Source organism: Camelina sativa, chromosome 7 (assembly GCF_000633955.1).
Source record: "Camelina sativa cultivar DH55 chromosome 7, Cs, whole genome shotgun sequence".
NCBI lineage: Eukaryota > Viridiplantae > Streptophyta > Magnoliopsida > Brassicales > Brassicaceae > Camelina > Camelina sativa.
In genome coordinates, this window is record NC_025691.1 from 14,609,712 (window position 1) to 14,615,768 (window position 6,057).

A 6,057-nucleotide genomic window follows, 5' to 3' on the forward strand; every position below is an offset into this window, starting at 1 on the left:
CTTATGCAGTTGCAGTATAAGAGGTGTCAATCCTATCTGAGTGATTGTGAACAATTAAGATGTGCATATGAGTCTAAGTCAAGCCAATTGTAAAGATTGTTTGTCACTAACAATCCTAAAATGAGATATGAAATGCAGAAAGTAAAAACAACTAGAACAAGATACTAAATGCAAACAGAACAGACAAATTAAAGCTATAATGAAACTAGAACAGAGATAGACACTATGCTAATGAACTAATGCAAGACAAGTAATGAACAGGAAACTACGTGAATGCAATGGAAATGAAACAGGAATGAAACAAGACAATCACAAATCAAAAACACAAGTTCTGGGGATGAACTCGAGCAGCACTCGACCGAGTGTAGGTCGAGTACGTGGTCGAGCTAGACTTAAACGTGAAAACAGAGCAACACAAGAAAAACAGAGCAATGCTAAAACTAATCAAACAACAAGCAAGCAATGATATTTAGACTAAGATTTCAATAAACAAAGAAGGCCTTGAGGAGGGATTCATGGGCTGAGCTAATCATTGTGGTTATCTAACTTGGTCAACAAATCTCAAGCAAACTTTGAGCTGATCTCTAGACATACTATTCTAAGACATGTTTAATCCACTCTCATGGCAAGAAACAATCAAACCTATGCATTTCTAGACTTGTTCTCACAAAGAAAAGAATCTACACAAGCAGGCATTAAGCAATACATCTCAAACCAAACAAGACTTCTAATCTCTTAGCAAGCCTAATGGTAAGCTCTAGATCTAGCCTTATCTATGCTCCTTAGACATTGGTGTGATGCTAAGATGCTTGAAATCAAACCCTACCTTCTCAGATATAGGATCAGCATTAAGATCATCTAGCCTAGAAGAGATCTACAACAATCAAGCTTGACCAAATCAAACAAACCACAAGATCAACCCAGCCTAACCCATCCTCAAGGTCCTAAACAAACTACTCACAAGAACACATGGTGAAATATGTCAAAAACCCAGAAAATAATGAAACTTGCATCATTGGAAAGATGAAACAGAGATCTACAATATTGATGAAGGAATAAAACTCGAAATCTTAATACTTTGAAAGTTATGAAACAAACAAAATATAAGAATCTAGTCTTTCTCTCTCAAACAAGTACAAAATCTAAAATAAAAGAAAAGTGCAAAAGGAATAATATCTAAAAAAGGTAAAAACTAGGTTTTAGACTCTCTAAAAAGCTGGACTCCTTGGTGGCTGCAGGTACAAGGGCTTTTTATAGGAGATGAGGTGGAAGCCCTAAAAATACAAAAAGTCAAAGCAGTCAACGGCTCGGTCAACTCGACCAGTGCTCGGTCGAGTGGCTGGTCGAGCTGGCTTCTCTCGTGCATTCTCCACTCGGTCGAGTCCTTCTCAGCACACGGTCGAGTGGTGGTCGAGTGGTGCGGTCGAGTTGGACTCCGGACCTTGATTCTACAGCCTTAACTCTCTTGTTTTCTCCTCAGGATTGCTTCACTTCTCCTCAGCATTGCTTCCATGCTCCTTAAGCTCCAAAATCACCTGTTTATGCATGAAAAGATGCAAATGCAATGCAACTATACTCTAATGCATGATTAGTCCTAAAGCTACACAATAATGGCCTAAATGGATAGCAAAAGATGCAAAAGTTGTGAATAAACTAAGGGAAAACAAGGTAAAATATATGAACATCAACCATTAACCATGACAAGCATGCGAAACAAGACTAAATAAACCATGAGTCGAGAGATTGACCACAGGACTCGGCCACAGTCACGCACTCACCTTCGGTTTTGACCTTAGGTGCTAGTTTCTTGGTTCTACTTGCTAATCCGATCCCCGCCTCTACACAGACATATCAACATCTTTAACAACCGATGTTTAGAACCATATTCTATCGACGGATCAAGGTGGGAGAACACTTACCATTCTCTTCTCGACTTATGACATAGGACCTCTCCGTTTAAGCTCCTAAGGAAACTCTTCTTTCTCTCGCGGCGGCAGATGGATCTATCCTATATATAGTGTCGACTAAACCGCCTTGAGTTTACTCAAAACGATAAGCTCTATCGCTCCCTAAGTACTCATATTTTTCGCAACTATCCTTATCCGTCAACTTTGCATTTTCCGCGAGTTTCCATTTCTCTTGGATTTCCATTCCCGTGAGCCGGCTTAAATCTTCGCAAGATTCCCTAGTTCCCTGGCCATCCATCGGCCCACAGTCAAGTCGGTCCAACCTTGTTCCATCGGCCCGATCCATCGTTCACTGATGCAACCTTATCCGACAGTTTCTACTTCACTGTCACTCTCACTATCATTATCACTACCACTCGGACTGTCACTCGGACTGTCACATAGACTAAGTACCAAATCATCCTATTTTATCCAGAAACTTACATGCCTGCATCATCTACATGAAAGCTAAGGATTCCATTTCTTCAACTCAAACATCTTTTCACTACTTCGGTAGTCTCGAACACTCCACTCTCATTCGGATCCCCTTAGTCTATCAAACTCATGGCCAGTGTCCTTCTGTACCATGTTCCATACGGTGGAAACGGGTCGTTACAGAACCCTTCTGTGGATACTTATCCACTGCGAATTTTCCCAGCTCGGGCAGTGTTTTGAACGGTGGCTTGGAAGCGACCTTATACTTTTGAGTGGCGACAGCCTTCTCTTGTTCCGCAACTATTCAGTTCGAAGCTCGGTGCAACGCGTCCTGGATAGTGGAGAATTGTTTAACAGTCAGTTCCTCTCGGAAGTGAGACTCGTGCCACAGTCCGCGAACAGCTTGCAAAACCCGACATCTGCTTTCTGGGGCTCGAGGTCAACTCGACTTGCTGTCAGCAAGAAGGTCTTCAGATGCGTGAAGCTTCCTTAATCGATTTCTAATAAATATATATGTGAACGCAAAATTAATTTTAAAGAAGAAGTAGAAACCGAGTACTACAGATATCGAATCGAGAGAAAGAAGAAGAAGTCGATGATAGAAAGAAGAAGATAATTATGTGTCCACCTAGGAAAAAAAAAGTGATGTGTATTAATTGTTAATTTGATTGGATATTGATTTTATCTGATGTGTCAACACCAACATGAATGTTAAAACTGAGGTGTCAAACTGTAAAGAAACTTATCCTAGTTTTATTGTATTGATTCATTGTATTTTATCGGATGATGGTCAATGTATCTCATTACAACAGTTCTCAATTCGTAGTCTATCGAAACAAATTCAATCCTATAAATAGGAAACAAAATATTTATTAGATTTAAAAATCTATATTACAAAAATGAAGTTTAGATATTAAATAATAATTTTACTAGTAATTATATTAGATTTTGTAAACAAAATTACAATAAAATTATTTAATAATTAGTTTATCCCGGCTTGTTATCGAGGTACTCAATAAAGTTAAATTCAAATAATTTTCTACCCAAAATAAATGTAGTTATATTTTGGGGAAAATAAAAAACCTTTAGAGGAATATAAGCCAATAGATATAAGAGATTTTCTAAAAACGCAATTACATAAAATCGTAATGAATATTGTTGAACATTTTTTCTAGCTCAATGTAACCCCTTAATTATATAAATGTATCTCTAGCAACGGCTCTCAATTTATAAATCATCAATCATAATTAACGCTATAAATAAGAAACTAGACTAACCATGTGAATCTAAAACAAACACAACACGACTAATAACAAAAAAACGACTATGAAAAAATCATCGAAAACACTCGTCGTTCTCTCTATAATATTTTGCTATGTCATCAGTCCATGTGATGGATTCAACCCGTTTGCTAAAACCGCTGTCTCTATCACCAACAATATCATGCCGCAAACAATCTTGAAAATAAGCTGTAGATCTAAAAATGATGATCTAGGTAAGCATGTGTTGCAGCGAGGATAAAGATTTCAATGGAAGTTTAGACCAAACTGGTTTAGAAATACATTGTTCTTCTGCAGGTTTGCTTGGAATAATCAAGTTAAATGGTTTAATGTATATACAGCCGAGAGAGATCAAGGTCATTGTTATGAATGTAATTGGTCTATCATGGCTGACCGTCTATGTATATCAGGAAACTTCAACAAAAAGTTTAATAGGTGTTATCAATGGAATTAAAAAAAAAAAACTATTTGTAACAATCTCAGGTAATCATATTCATTGATATTAAACTTTTTAAAAAATTAATATGATTTGGTCTTTCAACATCATTATTTAATATTTTTTTAGAGTATTTATATATTACATATCTATGAACTTTAAATAGATTAGATGAATTATAACCATGAAAATTTTTTAAAAACGGAAAAAAGCATTCAGCTTGATTGGATTAAAAGACAAACATGATCTCTCGACGGTACACAAATTTAATGCACGTACTAGTTATATACAAAGTCTTCTTACTTTCCTACCATCGGGTTGAATTTCATTATATAATTTTATGTTTTAAAGATATATTTTGTGTTTCAGTTAAAATGTTTGCATAAAATTTAATAAAAACAGTGTGTCGGTATATATATCTATTTTTGGGAAAAGATTTTCTATTTTTTTCGAACTTCTTTAGAAGTTAGACATTAGAAAGGTAACAACCCTTTAGGTTAAAACATAAGGTTTGAATTTGATGACTCCATTTGGCCAAGGGAAGGGGGCAAGATATACTAGTTTTAAATAAACTATTATGAGTAAAATTATTATTTGAGACTTAAGATTTGTTTGTATACAACAAAATATGTAAGCAAAGTTTTTTTTGTTTATTCAAATTTGCGTTTATATTCTGTAAGATATATTTCACCCGTGAAATATTTGAACTTGGAAAAGAATTTCAAGGTGGTATAGAAAGTTTTGATGTCTTTTTGTGTTTCTAAAAATTAAATTCACATATTTTATGTTTCATATTATTATCTATATCACTATACCATTAAATAGATAAAGCAATATTTTTAACTAATTGATTTCATTTAAACTAATCTTAAGTTTAAAAATGCAATGAGAAAAATGAATAATTTTTTTCTTGTTTGTGAAATGTAATTTACTTTTAATAAGTAAATAGGTTATGAAAATGATAATTAAATACATTTTTGGATTTAATAGTTGATTAAATCATTCATTTTTAAAACCAAATAGAAAAACATTGGCTCATAATACTTCAATGGCATATTTATGTAAATAACAGTGAGAAGTATGTGCATTTATTTAAAAATGTACAGGAGCTCTGTAAGCGCGACACCTCAGCTTTTTTGAAAGAGTGTTTCTCTATTAATATATAGGAGATTTTGTGTTTCAGTTAAAATGTTTGCATAAAATTTAATAAAAACAGTGTGTCGATATATATATCTATTTTTAGGAAAAGATTTTCTATTTTTCCCGAGCTTCTTTAGAAGTTAGACATTAGAAAGGTAACAACCCTTTAGGTTAAAACATAAGGTTTGAATTTGATGACTCCATTTGGCCAAGGGAAGGGGGCAAGGTATTTTACCCTCCTTCTAAACATATGTATAGACTTTTTCGTATAAAAAACACTAGATATTTCATTTTAAACATCAAAAAATATATTGAGAATTAGTTAGAAATAATATATTCTTTTCCAAAACTACACATTTTTCTGAAATATATATATTTTTTTTCCATTTTCATTTTTGTCCTACTTTTAATTTTTAATAACCATTTTACCATAAAATGAAAAATATGTTAATCAATAAAATAAAAACAAAATTTTTCCGCCAAAAATATTTCCGACATATTTTCCTGCCAAAAAAAATTTCCGCCAAAATAAGTTTTGTCAAAAAAAATTTGACAAAACATTTCGACAAAAAAAAAATTTCGTCAAAAAAAAATTTACAAGACTTTTATAATGTTTTTATAAAGTTTTAAACGATTTAAAAATATTTATAAGACATTTATAAAGTTTTTATATATACAAATTTTATAAAAAACCTTATCAAAATTTTATAAAAACTTCACTCCCTAACGTTCCGATTTTGAATTGACCATGTCCTGGCATGAGCCTTCACTTTGGAAACCCATCTTCGAGCTCCCTTTGTCATCCTCATCCACTTTGATT